Below are 22,401 nucleotides of genomic sequence, written 5' to 3'. Positions count from 1 at the left end.
TTCAAACAGCACTTTTGTGTGTTTTGCCAGCAGCTCTTGTGCGTCAAGCATTGCGCTGTTTATGACTTCAAGCCTTATCAACTCCCGAGATGAGGCTGGTGTAACCGAAGTGAAATGGCTAGCTAGTTAGCGCACGCTAATAGCGTTTCAAACGTCACTCACTGAGCCTTCTAGTAGTTGTTCCCCTTGCTCTGCATGGGTATCTGCTTCGATGGTGGCTGTTGTCGTTGTGTTGCTGGTTCGAGCCCAGGGAGGAGCGAGGAGAGGGACGGAAGCTATACTGTTACACTGGCAATACTAAAGTGCCTATAAGAACATCTAATAGTCAAAGGTTAATGAAATACAAATGGTATAGAGGGAAATAGTCCTATAATTCCTATAAAACTACAACCTAAAACTTCTTACCTGGGAATATTGAAGACTCATGGTAAAAGGAACCACCAGCTTTCATATGTTCTCATGTTCTGAGCAAGGAACTGAAACATTAGCTTTCATACATAGCACATATTGCACTTTTACTTTCTTCTCCAACACTTTGTTTTTGCATTATTTTAACCAAATTGAACATGTTTCATTATTTACTTGAGGCTAAATTGATTTTATTGATGTATTATATTAAGTTAAAATAAGTGTACATTCAGTAGTTGTAGTTGTCGTTATTACAAATAAATAAAATAAATAAAAATCGGTTGACCTCTAATCTCTACCACAGCGGCTTTCTTATCATATCCTAACTATCAAGGTATTCTCTTCTCTGCTTCTCCTCACCGGTGACCCAGTCATCATTACAGCCTTTCCCTTGACTCCTTCCTTACTAAACAGAGCTTCGAGTTTACATTATGAGAAACGGTTTCATTTCATGTGCTCGCAGTCCAGCTAGGTGCCTTTATGACTGAAACAGGACGTCGCGAGGTCGTGAGCCAGCGTCCTTTCAGCTTTCTCATGTTGTTATTACTACTTCATTATTGAACACCGGACACACGGCTTCCTCTTATCAACTGTTGGTGGCTCAGAACTGGCGCCAGAGAACGTGATTATTACATGGAAATACAGTATGTTCAGCCTATTACTGGACAATGAACCACTGAAATAACAATGAAAAACTGAAGTGGCTTACTAAGCATAACGCGTCACATACACTGACTATACCAAACATTAGGAACACCTTCTTAACATTGAGTTGCAACCCCTTTTGCCCTCAGAACAGCCTCAAGTCGTCGGGGTGTGGACTCTACAAGGTGTCGAAAGCGTTCCACAGGGATGCTGGCTGATGTTGACTCCGATGCTTCCCACAGTTCTGTCAAGTTTGCTGGATGTCCTTTGGGTGGTGGACCATTCTTGATACACACGGGATACTGTTGAGCGTGGAAAAACCCAGCAGCTCTTGACACAAATCGGTGTGCATGACACGTACTACCCAGTGGTGTAAAGTACTTAAGTAAAATTACTTTAGTATCTGTACATTACTATTTATATTTTTGACAACTTTTACTTTGCTACATTCCTAAAGAAAATGATATACTTTTTACTTCATACATTTTCCCTGACACCCAGAAGTACTCAAAATACATTTTGAATGCTTAGAAGGACAGAAATTCTAAAATTCACCCACTTATGAAGAGAACATCCCTGGTCATCCCTGCTGCCTCTGATCTGGCACACTCACTAAACACATGCTTTGTTTGTAAATGATATCGGACTGTTGGAGCGTGCACCTGGTTATCTGTAGATTTAAATAAACAAGAATATGATGCCGTCTGGTTTGCTTAATATAAGGAACTTGAAATTATTTATACTTTTACTTTTGATAAAGTATATTTTAGAAATTACATTGACTTTTGATAGTTAGTATATTTCAAACCAAATACTTTTATATGTATCCTAGGCCTACTGGTTGTATGAATTTGGAATCTATCTCCCCACAACTGTCCCAGAGTCTGTTTGGAATAGGCCATTTCTTTCTCGACAAGCTGACCAATAGAATAGGTAAACTTTTCTACTATGGGGGATAGTAGATTGATGCATTACTCATCTTGTTGAATGAGGAAAATTAGATATGGACAGGTATTCTAACATCGTCAAAGTGCACGTTAGAATTGGGTAAGAAGGACTGGACATCGTTGCATCCTCGACTTGCATGTTCTGTTAATATGAATGACGCTAATCTAAAAATAGGATTTTTGTCATTCTGAGCACCGTGGTTGGACGCCCTAACCAGGTTATGCACCTAATGCATATGTGTCCGGCAGATTTCTCAAATTTCTGGTAAATTAAAATGTTGCCGGGTCAAATGTCCGGCGCCACATTTTCCTAACAGAAACCCACTACTACAGTTCAAAAGGCACTTAAATACTGTCTTGCTCATTCACCCTCTGAATGGCACACATACACGATCCATCTCTCAAAATCCATTCTTTAACCGGTCTCCTCCCCTTCGCCAACACGGATTTAACAAGCGACATCAATAAGGGATCATAGCTTTCACCTGGATTCACCTGGTCTGTCATGGAAAGAGCAGATGTTTATAATGTTTTGTATACTCAGTGTATAAAGCTACTCCATTAAAAGTGCACATCAGAAACTGACACGTTCTTGTCAGAAGGTTGAACCACGTTCACGTCACACAATGTCAACTGTCACCATAAATACACGTCCAAGCGACGTCCATTCCTTTATTACGAAGTCAGGAAGCATCTTGAATTTAAAATGTCATTCCCTATTTTCTAGGAAGCACAATTTAGGCCTAACCAGTGACTGACTGAAACATTCACTAGACTATTTCTGTACCTGTACCACATCCAGCCATCCACAACATGGACCTTATTCATTATTCAGACTTATATGCACTTTCCTTTTCCTCTGACAAGCTGTTCTTATGCAGGCCTGAATAGATATTAAGGCCTTCTGGTTAAGGTAGGGCTGAGTGACTAGAAATTTTCATGAAACATCTTCCAGGTAGAAAACATCTTGAGGTAGGTCAGGTTGGTCAAGTTATTTTACAGATGTTTTCATCGTTCAAGCTGATAAGCAAAAGAGACTTGAGGGAAATCCAGCAAAGAAATTGTAGGCTATATAATTTTGGCAAAAAGTTAATACTGGATTGGATTTACCATTTTGTAAAATGTGCATTTCTAAGAAAAACTTGTCCCATTTGACAGCAAGATTACAACCTCAATGATCATAACATTGAGAATACATTACACATAAAATACAGAATGTACTGTATATGTATGTGTATACTTTGGCATGTAGGTATAGTCTCACCTTGCGTAGCAGCTCTCAGTTCATATCATGATATGATACTTCTCCCATACAGCCTAACTTATTCTCCAGAACCGACCTCCCGTCTTCTATCATAAAGACTTGGCATGCGTCTAACATGCCTTCGTGTTCTTTCAACAATAAAAAACAAGGGTGAGCTTTATCATTTAAAACGTCTACAGAGTTGAGATGAGCAGAGCTAAGCATAAATTCACTCTTCGCTCTTGCAACAAATAGGCGATACCGACATAATTGACTGGAATTATTAAATAAAACAGACAAGGTTCTTTCAACTCTCACCCCCCTCCCGTTCCCCTCTCTCACCCCTTTCCCCTTACCCCTCTCACCCCTCTCCCCTCCTCCTCGGCCGTCTTCTCCTCTCACCACATGTGAAACCACACTGTAGCTCCTAACATGCCAAAGTAAGCTCTCCACATCTTTCAAACAGAGTGTGTTTACAATAGATCAGAGTCCCACACTTCCACTGGATTTCACTGTACCCTATTGGACTTTATTAATAAAATAAAACAGAGGGAATCCCTTTTTAATGTAACATGATAGAGAAGACCTGCATGACCAAAAGTATGTGGACAACTACTCGTCAAACAACTAATTCCAAACTCACGGCCATTAATATAGAGTCGGTCCACCATTTACTGCAATAACAGCCTCCACTCTTATGGGAAGGCTTTACACTACATGTTAGAACATTGCTGTGGGGACTTGCTTCCATTCAGACACAAGAGAATTATTGAAGTCGGGCACTGGTGTTGGGTGATTAGGCCTGGCTTGCAGTCTGTGTTCCAATTCATCCCAAAGGTGTTTGAAGGGGTTGAGGTCAGGGTTCTGTGCAGGCCAGTCAAGTTCTTCCACACCGATCTCGAGAAACCATTTCTGTATGGACCTCGCTTTGTGCACAGGGGCATTGTCATGCCCCCCACATTTAAGTGCCTTCCCCAAACTGTTGCTACAAAGTTGGAAGCACAGAATCATCTAGAATGTAATTGTATGCTATAGCATTCCGATTTTCCTTCACTCGAACTAAGGGGACCAAACCATGAAAAACACTCCCAGATCATTATTCCTCCTCCACCAAACTTTACAGTTGGCACTATGCATTGGGGCAGGTAGCGTTGCCCTGGCATCCGCCAAACCCAGATTCATCCATCGGACTGCCAAATGGTGAAGCCTGATTCATCACAGAGAAACCATTTCCACTGCTCCAGAGTCCAATGGCGGCGACCTTAACATCACTCCAGTCGCCAACGCTTGGCAGTGCGCATGGTGATCTTAGGCTTGTGTGCGGCTGCTCGGCCATGGAAACCCATTTCATGAAGCTACCGACGAACAGCTCTTGTGCCCACGTTTCTTTAAGAGGCAGTTTGGAACGCTCTAGTGAGTGTTGCATCAGAGGACCGATGATTTTTACATGCTACGCACTTCAGCAGGCCTGTTCTGTGAGCTTGTGTGGCCTACCACTTCTCCGCTGAGCCGTTGGTGCCCCTAGACGTCTCCACTTCACAATAACACCACTCTCAATTGACCAGGGCAGCACTAGCAGGGCAGATATTTGACAAACTGGCTTGTTCGAAAGGTAGAATCCAATAACGGTGCCACGATGAAAGTCACTGAGCTCTTCAGTAAGGCCATTGTACAGCCAATGTTTGTCTATGGAGAATGCATGGCTGTGTGCTCAATTTTATACAGCTGTCAGCAATAACCGAATCCACTAATTTGAAGGGGTCCACACACATATATATATATATATATATATATATATATATATATATATATATATATATATATATATATACACTGCTCAAAAAATAAAGGGAACACTAAAATAACACATCCTAGATCTGACTTAAATATTCTTATTAAATACTTTTTTTCTTTACATAGTTGAATGTGCTGACAACAAAATCACACAAAAATGATCAATGGAAATCAAATTTATCAACCCATGGAGGTCTGGATTTGGAGTCACACTCAAAATGAAAGTGGAAACCACACTACAGGCTGATCCAACTTTGATGTAATATCCTTAAAACAAGTCAAAATGAGGCTCAGTAGTGTGTGTGGCCTCCACGTGCCTGTATGACCTCCCTACAACTCCTGGGCATGCTCCTGATGAGGTGGCGGATGGTCTCCTGAGGGATCTCCTCCCAGACCTGGACTAAAGCATCCTGGGTGGATGGAGCGAGACATAATGTCCAAGATGTGCTCAATTGGATTCAGGACTGGGGAACGGGCGGGCCAGTCCATAGCATCAATGCCTTCCTCTTGCAGGAACTGCTGACACACTCCAGCCACATGAGGTCTAGCATTGTCTTGCATTAGGAGGAACCCAGGGCCAACCGCACCAGCATATGGTCTCACAAAGGGTCTGAGGATCTCATCTCGGTACCTAATGGCAGTCAGGCTACCTCTGGCGAGCACATGGAGGGCTGTGCGGCCCTCCAAAGAAATGCCACCCCACACCATGACTGACCCACCGCCAAACCGGTCATGCTGGAGGGTGTTGCAGGCAGCAGAACGTTCTCCACGGCGTCTCCAGACTGTCACGTCTGTCACATGTGCTCAGTGTGAACCTGCTTTCATCTGTGAAGAGCACAGGGCGCCAGTGGAGAATTTTCCAATCTTGGTGTTCTCTGGCAAATGCCAAACGTCCTGCACGGTGTTGGGCTGTAAGCACAACCCCCACCTGTGGACGTTGGGCCCTCATACCACCGTCATGGAGTCTGTTTCTGACCTTTTGAGCAGACACATGCACATTTGTGGCCTGCTGGAGGTCATTTTGCAGGGCTCTGGCAGTGCTCCTCCTGCTCCTCCTTGCACAAAGGCGGAGGTAGTGGTCCTGCTGCTGGGTTGTTGCCCTCCTACGGCCTCCTCCACGTCTCCTGATGTACTGGCCTGTCTCCTGGTAGCGCCTCCATGCTCTGGACACTACGCTGACAGACACAGCAAACCTTCTTGCCACAGCTCGCATTGATGTGCCATCCTGAATGAGCTGCACTACCTGAGCAACTTGTGTGGGTTGTAGACTCCGTCTCATGCTACCACTAGAGTGAAAGCACCGCCAGCACTCAAAAGTGAACAAAACATCAGCCAGGAAGCATAGGAACTGAGAAGTGGTCTGTGGTCACCACCTGCATTCCCACTCCTTTATTGGGGGTGTCTTGCTAATTGCCTATAATTTCCACCTGGTGTCTATTCCATTTGCACAACAGCATGTGAAATGTATTGTCAATCAGTGTTGCTTCCTAAGTGGACAGTTTGATTTCACAGAAGTGTGATAGACTTGGAGTTACATTGTGTTGTTTAAGTTGTTCCCTTTATTTTTTTGAGCAGTGTATATATATATGAATGTATAGGGTATCATTAGCAACTCATGCTATTCGTAGATATGAAACATACAGGCTGTGGTCCAGTCGATAGAGAGATCAGAGTAGGCCTATTTGTCCACATGCTGCTTCATGGAAAGCAAAATAAAAGCGATATGGTAAGGATATCACCCTGGAACACAACACAAACACGGAAGCTGACATCTTCATCGTTTTGTCTTTGGCTAAGATTTGAAATGGCTCTTCCTTAGTGGAAAGTTCCCCCCCTTTTCCATCCTGCCATCATAAATCCACCTCAGTGAATCACATTATAGGCCTCCCTCTCTTGGCGTGTCCTCAGAAACACTGAGTGTGCATATTCAATGTTTCTACTCACATTTATTCCTAGTCCAACTGCCATTCATCTGACTGAATTCAGTTATTTTCTCGGTCATCATGAAATAGGAAATGCAATGTTTTAAGGGGAACATGTTTACAACATCTATATTATAATATGCTGCTCATTCTAAGCTGCGGGAGGATCTACAATTTTTTACCGATTTCCTTCATTTTAGAATCAAAAGAAGCGTGCCGTCCTCTTACATTCCACTGGCCACTTTATAATGGGCTGGGTTATGTCTTTTTTTAATGGTTTCTGTGTTTGGAATGGCATGGTTATTATTGGAGATTCAGCGGTCATACCGCAACTGATAAGCGTTTGTAGGCCAATTTTGAATCTGTTGAACGATGGCTAATTTAGCCTTGCTATAGAATTGTTAACAGGATACAGTTGAAGTCAGAAGCTTACATACACCTTAGCTAAATACATTTAAACTCAGTTTTTCACAATTCCCGACATTTAATCCTAGTAAAAATTCCCCATCTTAGGTCAGTTAGGATCACCACTTTATTTAAAAATGTGACATGTCAGAATAATAGTAGAGAATTATTTATTTCAGCTTTGATTTCTTTCATCACATTCCCAGTGGGTCAGAAGTTTACATACACTCAATTAGTATTTGGTAGCATTGCCGTTAAATTGATTAACTGTTTTAACAACCTTCCCACAATAAGTTGGGTGAATTTTGGCCCATTCCTCCTAACAGAGCTGGTGTAACGGAGTAAGGTGTGTAGACCTCCTTGCTCGCACACGCTTTTTCAGTTCTGCCATCACATTTTGTATAGGATTGAGGTCAGGGCTTTGTTATAGCCACTCCAATACCTTGACTTTGTTGTCCTTAGGCCATTTTTCCACAACTTTGGTAGTATGTTTGAAGACCCATTTGCAACCAAGCTTTAACTTCCTGACTGATGTCTTGAGATGTTGCTTCAATATATCCACCTAATTTTCCTTTCTCATGATGCCATCTATTTTGTGAAGTGCACCAGTCCCTCCTGCCACCACCGTGCTTCACGGTTGGGGTGGTGTTCTTCAGCTTGCAAGCCTCCCCCTTTTTCCTCCAAACATAACGATGGTCATTATGGCCAAACAGTTCTATTTAATTTTCATCAGACCAGAGGACATTTTTCCAAAAAGTATGATCTTTGTCCCCATGTAAAGTTACAAACCGTAGTCTGGCTTTTGGATGGCGGTTTTGGAGCAGTGGCTTCTTTCTTGCTGAGCAGCCTTTCAGGTTGTCCATTTAGGACTCGTTTTACTGTGTTTCCTCCAGCATCTTCACAAGGTCCTTTGCTGTTGTTCTGTGATTGATTTGCACTTTTTGCACCAAAGTACGTTCATCTCTAGGAAACAGAATGCATCTCCTTCCTGAGTGGTATGACGTTTGCGTGGTCCCATGGTGTTTATACTTGCGTACTATTGTTTGTACAGATGAACACGGTACCTTCAGGCGTTTGGAAATTGCTCCCAAGGATGAACCAGACTTGTGGAGGTCTGCAATTTGTTTCTGAGGTCTTGGCTGATTTCTTTTGATTTTCCCATGATATCAAGCAAAGAGGCACTGAGTTTGAAGGTATGCCTTGAAATACATCCACAGGTAAACCTCCAATTGACTCAAATGATGTCAATTAGCCTATCAGAAGCTTCTAAAGCCATGACATAATTGTGGAGTGGTTGAAAAATGAGTTTTAATGACTCCAACCTAAGTGTATGTAAACTTCCGACTTCAACTGTACGTGATTGTCTTTCAGACAAATCAACCTACATACACTAACACAACATTAAACAAAACCATAAACACACATGCAGTACAACAATTACATATTACATTCAAAACACAAACATCTTGACTAAAAACAGTTGGCCTAAAAACAATTACACTCTTCTATGATATATACATCGATAAAGTGTTTAAACTCCACCAACGAAACTAGATCATCACATTTTAAAATGTTCAGGAGAGAATTCCAGGACCACGATGCTAAGTAACTAAAACTATTTCTACCATGACCTGTTCTAATTTTTGGTACTGCAAATCAGAATGGGACCGTAATTGATATTTATTTACAGACCTGACTAAAAAAAGAACAGAGATAAAATGGCATTTGACCCAATATGGCCTTATAAATCAGTGTATACCAGTGTTTAAGCCTACGCAAGGTCAATGACGACCAGCCAACAGCGCTGTAGAGATCACAATGATGTGTTAGCCATTACTGATTTGTAATGAACCGGAGGGCTGCATGATACATTGAATCAAGTGCTCTCAGGGTAGTGGCTGAGGCCTGCATATATATAACATCACTAAAATCTAAAACTGACAGTAATGTACATCGTACCAGCTCCTTCCTGGCATCAAAAGAAAAACAAGCCTTATGCTGGTAATAAAATCCTATTTTCAGCTTGAGCTTCCTTATCAAGTTCTCTACATGCACAGTGAAGCTCAGCTTATCATCAACCCACACACCCAAATATTTGTACACTTTAACTTGCTCTATAGTATGTCCAGCCAATGAAGCAATGACATAATTTGTAACATGCCTGGCATTTGAAAATACCATGCATTTTGTTTTACCCGAATTTAGAATCAGTTTTAAATCATACAGATTCTGTTGTATGATGTTAAATGCTCTTTGGGCATTTTCAAAAGCTAAAGATAAACTAGTATCACTTGAATAAAGAACAGTATCATCTGCATAAAAATGAACATCCGCTGTTTCAATAAGATCCCCAATCGTGTTGATATACAAAATGAACAACAGTGGGCCCAAAATAGAACCTTGTGGAACACCTGAGCACACCTCTATGGACTCAGATTTACAACCATCCGCCATTACACATTGTGTACGATTTGATAGGTAATTTATAAACCAATCTAGAGCATGACCAGTAATTCCACAACATTTTAACCTTTGCACTAACAGTGTCAAAAGTCTTTGACAAATCAATAAAAACAGACACACAATGTAACTTCTTATCAAGAGCACAGTGGATGTCATTAAAAACCTTCAATGTTGCTGAAACAGTGCTGCGGCCAGACCTAAAACCTGACTGCATTCCATTTAAGATGTTGTTTTCTTGGAAGTAGGTCTTTAGCTGCCTACTAACTAAGGACTCCAGTACCTTTGACAGTACAGACAATTTTGATATGGGTCGATAGTTGTTAAGTAGCGAGGGATCTCCACCTTTCAGGAGAGGCAGTACAAAAGCAGATTTCCATAACTTGGGGATTTCCTTAACATCAAGCGAAAGGTTAAAAATACATGTTATGGGGGAGCAATGATGTCTGCGGCTAGGTGTAGGAGGTGGGGGTCTAGTTCATCAGGGCCAGGGGATTTTTAAATATATTTCTTTCAGGGCTTTACACACTTCTGAAACAGAGAAGGATGACAATGAGAACCTGGTGAAGGAGTGCACAGGGGTGTCAGGTAAATTCAGAGGGCTCAATTATACCTTTGACCTTTTCAAATAAACTGCCTGCGTCTAAAAAAAATGCTGGTTCAAGGCATTCAGAATGAAGGTTCTCTCAGTTACAATCTGTGTGTCGACCAACAATTGTTTAGGAAGCTGTGTATCTTTTCTGCACTCCAAACCTTTCACTACTTGCCAAAATTTGGATGGATTATTTACATTTTGTGAAGTAGATTTCAGGTATTGGTCTGCTTTCAATTTACGGATCATAGCCACACCCATATTTCGAAGACGTTTAAAAATCATCCAATCATCTGCTAAACCAGTCCCTTTTGCTTTAGCCCACATAGCATTTCGTTCCCTTATGACTTTTTTAAGTTCCTTAGTAAACCAAGGGTTCTCTCTGCCCTTAATCATGATTTTTTTTTAAGGGGCATGCCTATGGCATACATCCTGGAATGGGTTGTGGAAGTAAGAAAAGGCTAGTTCAACATCAGGGATTAATTCCATTCTATTCTATTCAATGCTAGATACATCATGTTAAAAACCTTGAATATCAATACACTTCCAGTTTCTTTTCGTAATAACACATGGAGATTTCTTATGAATTTTACCATCTCTCACACAGGCAATAGTACAGTGATCACTTATGTCATTTGCAAAAAATACCAGAAGCATTAAAACGATGAGGAGTATCGGTTAAGATCAAATCAAACAAAGAGGATTTCAGAGGAAATTGTATATTCAACCGAGTTACACTGTTGACAATCTGAGTGAGATTGTAGGTAATTGCACAGAATTTTAAATTGATCAGAGCTAGCTAGATGTTAGCCAGTCCTGATTCAGATCACCCATCAGGACAAACTCAGAATTGACATTCTGTGATAACAATTTGAAAATACAATCCAGAGAGCCAACAGTAGCAGATGGAGGTCTAGAACAGCAAGATACAACAACATTTAATTCAATACAATCTAATTAACCAGATCCAATGATCTACCGCCCACGAGGCGGGTTGCCGCTAGTGCAAGGGGTGGGCAAAGTACTTTTTTCTCCCCAATTGGTAGTTACAACCTTGTCCATACGGAAGCAGCAGCGATGGGACTCGGGAGAGGCAAAGGTCGAGAGCCGTGCCTCCTCCAAAACACGACCCAGCCAATCCGCACTGCTTCTTGATACAATGCCTGCTTAACCCGGAAGCCAGCCGCACCAATCTGTCGGAGAAAACACTGTGTCAGCGTGCACTGCGCCCGGCCCGCCGCAGGAGTCGCTAGATCGCGATGGGAACAAGGAAATCTTTGGCCTGACAAACCCTCTCCTAATCCAGACGACGCTGGACCAATTGTGCGCCGCCTCATAGGTCTCCTAGTCACAGCCAGCTGTGACACAGCCTGGGATCAAACCCGGGTCTGCAGTGACGCCTCAAGCACTGCGATGCAGTGCCTTAGACCGCTGCGCCACCCAAGGAGCCCCCTGCCCCAAAAATGCAGCCCTCGGTTGAATTTCAAAATCCCGATGTGGCCCTCGAGCCAAAAAGTTTGCCCACCCCTGCGCTAGTGCATCATTATAAAATTGCGCTAACAAATAGCATTATACCTTCATGAGCGGAAGTGAGAAAGTGAAATCATCACATGAGAAAGGCCATACTACAGATGTGCATCCTATTTCACCTTTATTTAACCAGGTAGGCCAGTTGAAAACAAATTCTCATTTACAAATGCGACCTGACCAAGATAAAGGAAAGCAGTGCGACAAAATAATAAAACACAGAGTTACACATCGGATAACCAAACATACAGTCAATAACACAATAGAAAAATGTATGTACAGTTTGTGCAAATGTAGTAAGATTAGGGAGGTAAGGCAATAAATAGGCCATAGTGGCAAAATAATTACAATTTAGCATTAACACTGGAGTGATAGATGTGCAAGTAGAGATACTGGGGTGCAAAAGAGCAACAAAAAAACAATATGGGGATGAGGTAGTTGGGCGGGCTATTGACAGATGGGCTGTGTACAGGTGCAGTGATCGGTAAGCTACTCTGACTGCTGATGTTTCTAGTTAGTGAGGGAGATAAGTCTCCAGATTCAGTAATTTTTGCAGTTCGTTCCAATCATTGGCAGCAGAGAACTGTAAGGAAAGGCGGCCAAAGAAGGTGTTGGCTTTGGGGATGACCAGTGAAATATACCTGCTGAAGCAGGGGTGGGTGTTGTTATGGTGACCAGTGAGCTGAGATAAGGCAGGGCTTTACCTAGCAAAGACTTATAGATGACCTGGAGCCAGTGGATTTGTAGCGAGCGCCAGCCAATGAGAGCATACAGGTTGCAGTGGTGGGTAGTATATGGGCCTTTGGTGACAAAACGGATGGCACTGTGATAGACTACATCCAATTTGCTGAGTAGAGTGTTAGAGGCTATTTTGTAAATGACATCACCGAAGTTAAGGATTGGTAGGATGGTGAGTTTTACGAGGGTATGTTTGGCAGCATGAGTGAAGGAGGCTTTTTTTTTGCAAAATAGGACATTTAATTTTGGATTGGACATGCTTAATGTGATTCTGGAAAGAGAGTTTACAGTCTAACCAGACACCTAGGTATTTGTAGTTGTCCACATATTCTAAGTCAGAACCGTCCAGGTTAGTGATGCTGGACGGGAGGGCGGGTGCGGGCAGCGATCGGTTGAAGAGCATGCATTTAGTTTTACTAGCAGTTGGATGCCATGGAAGGAGTGTTGTATGGCATTGAAGCTCATTTGGAGGTGTGTTAACACAGTGTCCAAAGAAGGGCCAGATGTATACAGAATGGTGTCATCTGCGTAGAGGTGGATCAGAGAATCACCAGCAGCAAGAGCGACATCATTGATATATACAGAGAAAAGAGTCGGCCCGAGAATTGAACCCTGTGGCAACTCCATAGAGACTGCCGGAGATCCGGACAACAGGCCCACCAATCTGACAAACTAAACTCTATCTGAGAGGTATTGTTGAACCAGACGAGGAAATCATTTGAGAAACCAATGCTATTGAGTCTGCCAATAAGAATGTGGTGATTGACAGTCGAAAGCCCTGGCTTTCGAAGACTTTAGAAAGGCAGGGCTGGATGGATATAGGTCTGTAACCGTTTGGATCTAAAGTGTCTCCCCCTTTGAAGAGGGGGATGACCGAGGCAGCTTCCCAATCTTTAGGGATCTCAGACGACACAAAAGAGAGGTTGAACAGGCTAGTAATAGGGGTTGCAAAAATTGCAGTGGATAATTTTAGAAAGAGAGGGTCCAGATTGTCTAGCCCAGCTGATTTGTCGGGGTCCAGATTTTGCAGCTGTTTCAGAACATCAGCTGTCTGGATTTGGGTGAAGGAGAAGCAGGGGGGGGGGGTTGGGCAGGTTGCTGCGGGGGGTTCAGAGTAGAGGTCGACCGATTATGATTTTTCAACGCCGATACCGATTATTGGAGGACCAAAAAAGCTGATACCGATTAAATCGGCCGATTTAAAAATAAAAAAAGTAATAATGACAATTACAACAATACTGAATGAACACTTATTTTAACTTAATGTGATACATCAATCAAATCAATTTATCCTCAAAAAAATAATGAAACATGTTCAATTTGGTTTAAATAATGCAAAAACAAAGTGTTGGAGAAGAAAGTAAAAGTGCAATATGTGCCATGTAAGAAAGCTAACGTTTAAGTTCCTTGCTCAGAACATGAGAACATATGAAAGCTGGTGGTTCCTTTTAACATGAGTCTTCAATATTCCCAGGTAAGAAGATTTAGGTTGTAGTTATTATAGGAATTATAGGACTATTTCCCTCTATACCATTTGTATTTCATTAACCTTTGACTATTGGATGTTCTTATAGGCACTTTAGTATTGCCAGTGTAACAGTATAGCTTCCGTCCCTCTCCTCGCTCCTCCCTGGGCTCAAACCAGGAACACAACGACAACAGCCAACCTCGAATCAGCGTTACCCATGCAGAGCAAGGGAAACAACCACTCCAAGGCTCAGAGCGAGTGACGTTTGAAATGCTATTAGCGCACGCTGTTGGCCATTTCACTTCGGTTACACCAGCCTCATCTCTGGAGTTGATAGGCTTGAAGTCATAAACAGTGCAATGCTTGACGCACAACGAAGAGCTGACGGCAAAACGCAAAGAAAGTGCTGTTTGAATGAATGTTTATGTGCCTGCTTCTGCCTACCACCGCTCAGTCAAATACTTAGATACGTGTATGCTCAGTCAGATTATATGCAACGCAGGACACGCTAGATAATATCTAGTAATATCATCAACCATGTGTAGTTAACTAGTGATTATGATTGACTGATTGTTTTATAAGATAAGTTTAATGCTAGCTAGCAACTTACCTTGGCTTACTGCATTCGCGTAACAGGCAGTCTCCTTGTGGAGTGCAACGAGAGAGGCAGGTCGTTATAGCGTTGGACTAGTTAACTGTAAGGTTGCAAGATTGACAAGCTGAGCCGAGCTGACAAGGTGAAAATCTGTCGTTCTGCCCCTGAACGAGGCAGTTAACCCACCGTTCCTAGGCCGTCATTGAAAATAAGAATGTGTGAAATGACTTGCCTAGTTAAATAAAGACTAAATAAAGGTGTAAAAAAAAAAAAGTTACATCGGTGCCCAAAAATACAGATTTCAGATTGTTATGAAAACTTGAAATCTGCCCTAATTAATCGGCCATTCTGATTAATCGGTCGACCTCGAATCAGAGCTGTTGGCCGGGGTAGGGGTAGCCAGGTGGAAAGCATGGCCGGCCGTAGAAAAATGCTTATTGAAATTCTCAATTGTCGTAGATTTATCGGTGGTGACAGTGTTTCCTAGCCTCAGTGCAGTGGGCAGCTGGGAGGAGGTGCTCTTATTCTCCATGGACTTTACAGTGTCCCAAAACTTATTGTAATTAGTGCTACAGGATGCACATTTCTGTTTGAAAAAGCTAGCCTTTGCTTTCCTAACAGACTGTGTGTATTGGTTCCTGACTTCCCTGAAAAGCTGCATATCACGGGGGCTATTCAATGCTAATGTTGTACGCCACAGGATGTTTTGTGCTGGCAGTCAAGTCAGGAGTAAACCAGGGGCTGTTCTTAGTTCTACATGTTTTGAATGGGGCATGCTTATTTAAAGAACAACCAGGCATCCTCTACTGACGGGATGAGGTCAATATCCTTCCAGAATAACGGGGCCAGGTCGATCAGAAAGGCCTGCTTGCTGAAGTATTTTAGGGAGCATTTGACAGTGATGAGTGGTGGTCGTTTGACCGCGGACCCATTACGGACACAGGCAATGAGGCAGTGATCGCTGAGATCCTGGTTGAAGACAGCAGAGGTGTATGTGGAGGGCAAGTTGGTCAGGATGAGGGTGCCCATGTTTACGGATTTAGGGTTGTACCTGGTAGGTTCCTTGATCATTTGTGTGAGATTGAGGGCATCTAGCTTAGATTGTAGAACGGGCCTGGGTGTTAAGCATATCCCAGTTTAGGTCCCCTAAAAAGTAAGAACTCTGAAGATGGATGGGGGGCAATCAATTCACATATGGTGTCCAGGACCCAGCTGGGGGCTGAGGGGCGTCTATAACAAGCGACAACAGTGAGTGACTTATTTCTGGAAAGGTGGATTTTTAAAAGTAGAAGCTTGAACTGTTTGGGCACAGACTTGGATAACATAACAGAACTCTGCAGGCAACTCCACCCCCTTTGGCAGTTCTATCTTGACGGAAAATGATGTAGTTGGGGATGGAGATTCAGAATTTTTGGTGGCCTTCCTATTTTCTCTTCTTATAAAACCACTCATGGCACAAGTAGTGAATGTTTCTATTTAGAATTTTTCTACAAATTATTCAATTAGCCTATTCAACCGTGGCACTGGGGATTAGTCTACAGGCCACTATCAGTTCCACTGTATCTCTCTGGCACCTGCGCAGTTAGATGTAGCCATGCAGTTACATGATTCCTACCATATTGCTTTTCCAATTCCAAATACGAATGGCAAAATAAAGCTAGTCTGTTTTCTAATGTTGGCTGATCGTGAAGGTGCCGTGGACAAAATACTGGCCTATATGACATTCGTCAACAGTTCCCACAGCCACAAAATCACAAACCCCGCCTATTTCTACAATTTATCTTCTTAAAATGTGATTTAAACCTAACATTAACCCCACTGTTAACCTGTATGCCTAACCTAAAATTAAGACCAAAAGTCAACAACAAAATTACTTTGTGGCTGTGGTAACTAGAGGAATCCCTATGCATTATGACATGAGTTGATACATGACCTAGTCTACTGTAGCTAAATGCATGACAAAAAAAATATGCACGACTTTCATGTTTGAAAATCAGTGGAAAGCACACATGCACAGCTATTTCGCACACCTAAACACACAGGTTGTACACTGGTAGCGTGTGTTTTTCCTGATATACAATGTTATGAAAAGGCCAAAGAAGCCTGTTATCGCGCCCTCTGTATCCTTACTTTCCTATTGGCTGAAATTAACATCCGTAATATCATTGCCCAGCAAACTCATTACCATTGGGATTTATTTTCTATTGCCAACGGTGAAAGGCTTAGAACAAATTGTAGAGTTAATTTCAGACATCTCACCTGTATCCCCAGTTGTTTTGGAGGCTTCTTCGTTAATTTGTCAATTGCGACATATTATTTTCTTGTAGAACCGCAGATCTTCATAACTGTTTGTCTACAGCCATTTTGAGCTGTACCTCGAGCTAAAGAGGACGGGGGAGATAGTAGTAAGTCGCTGCTCTTTCAATCAAAATCTTACTCACATTTATGTTTGTAATAGTGAGACAAGTAGAAACTGAAAACACAGTTTGAATTTATTTCGATATTTTTCATGCATTTTGTAAAGAATGGAATGTGTTGCAAGCGCATAGTTCCCGAACCCCCCTTTTTGACTGAAATGGTATGTCTCTTAGAATACTGGGTTAGCTCGTCAAAAGTAGCCAATCAGCGACGTTGAAATGTAAGCCTCCAAATGATCAATATAAACAGGACTTGACGCTTGCAAGTACAGTAGAGGTATGATGCAAAACAAAAATGCGGGCTGTTATTTAATCTTCAACCAGTATTTGAATTTATGATGAACAGCCCTGCAATGCTCTGTGCTCCCGGTCAAGATCTGTGCATACACAATATTTTTTATTTTACTAGGCAAGTCAGTTAAGAACAAATTCTTATTTTCAATGACGGCCTAGGAACAGTGGGTTAACTGCCTGTTCAGGGGCAGAACGACAGATTTGTACCTTGTCAGCTCGGGGATTTGAACTTGCAACTTCCGGTTACTAGTCCAATGCTCTAACCACTAGGCTACCCTGCCGCCCCAATAATATAATAAGTAGCCTATGCTGTCCTATCTTAGAATGAAATGTGAGTTCCACATAGGCATGGGTTGTGTTACTGTAGTTGGCCCGCAAACAGTTTGGGCGTCGTCATTCTTTTCATATTTTTCTATTACACAATACAGTAGGTTATCAAATTATGAGAATCCTTATTTTGTGTTACAGTAGTAATAGTAGTAGTATAGTATATTAGTAGGCTATTCTGATGACAGTTTCCATTATAGAAGCACACCATGTTGCTTCTGTAATGTGTAGGCTATTCTCTTCCACAAACACACAACTCCCCGATGGTGTAGAACAATATGCTGCTGCCTCCCTGGATGTATTCAAGCATGATGTTATTAGTTTTGCTGGGATCAGAGTCACTTCAGGCTACACATGTCCTGTTCAGTTAACCGCTGTCACAGCCTGTAGTGTATGGTCCCTGGCAGGTGGTGTTGCTCACTGCTGTGGCGGTGTAGTGAGGCAGAGCGAGAGAGGCTTTTCACAGTCTGAGGAATCGCCTTCACACATGCATGCACATGCATGCGCACACACATTCTCTCGCTCAGTCACACATGCAAAATATAGTGTTACAGGTGTTATTATCGAATACACATATTACTGGCTGAAGCATGGTTTACTTCCTATAGGATGTTGTTTCTGTTGGTGCAACACAGTTACAGGTAGTGTATAATGAATGATGTGGTGCTGTGTTGTTATATTTCAAGCTGATTGCGGACCAGAGGCAGCTTATCAATATTTCACATCTCCCAGAGCAGGAAGTGAAAAATATAGGTGACTAGCTTCTAATGAAATACTGAGGAAGCATAAATGTTTCCCTCAAACATACTGTATTATTGACCGAGAACAGATAACTATGCACAGAGATCCTATTAAATTATTAATATGTTACTATTGCCATTTGAGCAGGACCTGGCGTAGAGGTCCTGTGCCTATGAACAATAGACTTAAAACATTTGAAAGGTAGGTGGCACTTTACTCATTTTTGGGTTCAATACCTTAATCTTTGCTTCATTTGTATTTATTTATTTTTTGTAATTTAGCAGACCTTATCCAGAGCGACTTACGGGAGCAATTAGAGTTAAGTGCCTTGCTCGAGCGCACATCGACAGATTTCTCACCTAGTCGGCTGTGGGATTTGAACCAGCGACCTTTCGATTATTGACCCAACGCTCTTAATCTGTAGGTGAAGGTAATTCTATTTACCTTCATCACTAAATAGAATTAAGAATGGGCTGGGCTGTGGCAGTAATGACAGTATTGATCGGCTCACAGAAACCCTTTCAGGCTGGTAATCACAAAGCAGCTTCTGTGGATGGAGGGATAGGGTGAAGGAGGAGTGAGACAGACTGATATGTGGTTTGCCCATTTAGTCAGGTAATCCTTACCCATTACGAGTCAGATACATGACTACATAGCTGACTGATAGGGCACCATCTTACAGTGTACCTTTCTCTGCTCTTTATCTCACCACTATATCTCTCTCCAATCTGGAGCTTGTATCTCAGCCCAATTGCAGCCCCGCTACTTATGCTGAATGCCTGAATACAGCTTATATGCAATCAGCCATTCATGTCAATTAATTTGACCCAAAACAAGGGGTTACATTTCTTAGTCATTTTCTTTTTTGCAGCTTTATGGAGATAGAGGGTGATCTTGCAAAGATTCCCATGCCAATTCTCTCTTACCATAAATACAAAATAATTTAGGCTCCAGAACCATGCTCATTATGTCAGTGTAGTGAAGAGGTTTGATGTTTTGAGATGAAATGCTTTAAGATTAAATATTCATTTTTTTTTATATATATTGGTTAATTATGTATTTATGTGTCCACTGTCAAGTTGAAACTCATGCTCCAGTGAGGGATGTTTCAGGCGTATGTTTATGCCAATGTTGCGGAATACATTTCCCCCTTATTATAGGATTTCTGAGGTAAACTCGTATGCAACCTTATGGAAATATTAAATGAGGAGAGCGCATAACACACCTCACTGGACACATTCTGTGAGTGTAATTATTTTGCCTCTATGGCCTATTTATTGCCTTGGCTCCCTACTCTTCTACATTTGCACACACTGTACATATATTTTTCTATTGTGTTATTGACTGTATGTTTGTTTATGTGTAACTCTGTGTTGTTGTTTTTGTCGCACTGCTTTGCTTTATCTTGGCCAGGTCGTAGTTGTAAATGAGAATTTGTTCTCAACTGACCTACCTGGTTAAATAAAGGTGAAATAAATCAATATAAAATGATCCTGCACAGCATCCTCTAAGGTGAATGTTTAGGTCTTTATTGAGCACATTCTAATAGGTCATTGTTGGCCGGCAAAATGTTGTCCCTTCTTTTATAATTCATCATGGAATATACTGTAATTCACTCAATTATTATTCATTTACTCTAGTATTATGGGTGGAACAAGCCATTTACTCTAGTATTATGGGTGGAACAAGCCATTTACTCTAGTATTATGGGTGGAACAAGTCATTTACTCTAGCATTATGGGTGGAACATGTCATTTACTCTAGTATTATGGGTGGAACAAGTCATTTACTCTAGCATTATGGTATGGTGGAACATGTCATTTACTCTAGTATTATCGGTGGAACAAGTCATTTACTCTAGCATTATGGGTGGAACAAGCCATTTACTCTAGTATGGTGGGTGGAACAAGCCATTTACTTTAGTATTATGGGTGGAACAAGTCATTTACTCTAGTACTATGGGTGTCATTTACTGTCGTGTTATGGGTGGAACAAGCCATTTACTCTAGTGTTATGGGTGGAACAAGTCATTTACTCTAGTATTATGGGTGGAACAAGCCATTTTTACTCTAGTATTATGGGTGGAACAAGTCATTTACTCTCATGTCATGGGTGGAACAAGCCATTTACTCTAGTATGGTGGGTGGAACAAGTAATTTACTCTAGTATTATGGGTGGAACAAGTCATTTACTCTAGTATTATGGGTAGAACAAGTCATTTACTCTCGTGTTATGGGTGGAACAAGCCATTTACTCTAGTATGGTGGGTGGAACAAGCCATTTACTCTAGTATGGTGGGTGAAACAACAAATTTACTCTAGAATTATGGGTGAAACAATTCATGAGATGATGGTTGAATTTTTAAGTATACAACTGTCTTTCTTTTTTTCTTTCTTTCTCCTCTTTCTCTCCTTTCTCTCTCTCCCACTCTCTCCTTTTTTCTGTCTCTCTGCTCCTCTCTTTCTCCTCCCAATGATGAAGTCAAGGCAAGGCAAGACGCCCTCTCTCAACCGCACTATCCAGAGCTGTAAAACATTCCAATGAAACACTTTTCTCAACTTTTATTTTCAAGGTTGAGGTTGGGCTGCAAGACATTTTCAGTCAGTCGTAATGGTGTGACTTTTGGTTGGTTGCTTGCTTTATTCAAATCCAATTATATTTGTCACATGCGCTGAATAAAAAGGGTGTAGACTTTACCGTGAAATACTTACTTACGAGCCCTTCCCAACGATGCAGTTAAAAAAATTACATAACTAAAAATAGTAATACAACAGGAATAAAATACACAAACATTTAGCTATATACAGAGATAACAGTACCAGGATAGGGTCAATGCACACTGTCCGGGTCACCATTTATTGAACTATTAAGCAGTCTTATGGATATTTTAGCAGTCTTATGGCTTGGAGGTAGAAGCTATCTCGGGAACCTGTTGATCCGAGAGCCGTAGCAGAGTGAACATTCTATGGCTTGGGTGGTTCAAGTCTTTGGCAATTGTTTGGGCTTTACGCTGACACCGCCTGATATAGAGGTCCTGGATGGCGGGGGACCAGTGATGTACTGGGCCGTCAACACAACCCTCTGTAGGGCTTTGCGGCCAAGACAGAGCAGTTACCATATCAAGCGGTGTTGCAGCTAGTCAAGATGCTCTCGATGGTGCAGCTGTAGAAATTTTTGAGGATACGAGGGGAAGAGGTGCTGTCGTGTCCCCTTAACGACTGTGTGGGTGTGTGTGGACCATTTCAAATTTTTAGTGATTTGGACACAGAGGAACTTGAAGCTCTCGACCCGCTCCACTGCAGCCCTGTCGATGTGGATGGTGGTGTGCTCTCCCCCTTTTTCCTATGGTCCACGACCAGCTTCTTGGTTTTACGGACGTTGATGGAGAGGCTGTCGTCCTGGCACCACACTGCCAATTCTCTGACCTCCTCCCTGTAGGATGTCTCATCGCCGTCGGTGATCAGGTCTACCACCGTCATGCTGTCAGCAAACTTATTGATGGTGTTGGAATCGTGCGTGGCCATGCAGTCGTGGGTGAACAGGGAGTACAGGAGGGGACTAAGCATACGCCCCTGAGGGGCCCCCATGTTGAGGGTCAGCGTGGTGGAGGTGTTGTTGCCTACCCTCACCACCTTGGAGCGGCCCATCAGGAAGTCCAGGATCCAGTTGCAGAGGAAGATGTTCAGTCCCAAGGTCGCGAGCTTGGTAATGAGCTTGGAGGGGACTATGGTCTGGAACGCTCAGCTGTTGTCAATGAATCCCAGTCTCACATAGGTGTTCCTCTTTTTCAGTTGCGATAGAGAGCAGCGTGAAGTGCAATTGAGATTACGTAATCTGTCGATCTGTTTGGGTGGTATGCAAATTAGAGTGGGTCCATG

The 22,401-nt window shown here is 42.1% G+C and overlaps 1 protein-coding gene across 1 annotated transcript in view; it reads right to left on the bottom strand.

Annotated features, from left to right (window-relative positions):
• Nucleotides 1-17,108, bottom strand: part of LOC115105109 (zinc finger protein 438-like) — a 93,104-nt gene extending 75,996 nt beyond the window's left edge. Inside the window, 1 exon segment of the mRNA XM_065007131.1 lies at nucleotides 17,004-17,108. The gene's annotated coding sequence lies outside the window, so the exon portion shown is untranslated.
• Nucleotides 17,109-22,401: the final 5,293 nt, after the last annotated feature.

This window comes from Oncorhynchus nerka, linkage group LG22 (assembly GCF_034236695.1).
Source record: "Oncorhynchus nerka isolate Pitt River linkage group LG22, Oner_Uvic_2.0, whole genome shotgun sequence".
Classification (NCBI taxonomy): domain Eukaryota; kingdom Metazoa; phylum Chordata; class Actinopteri; order Salmoniformes; family Salmonidae; genus Oncorhynchus; species Oncorhynchus nerka.
This window is presented reverse-complemented; position numbering and strand designations above follow the sequence as displayed.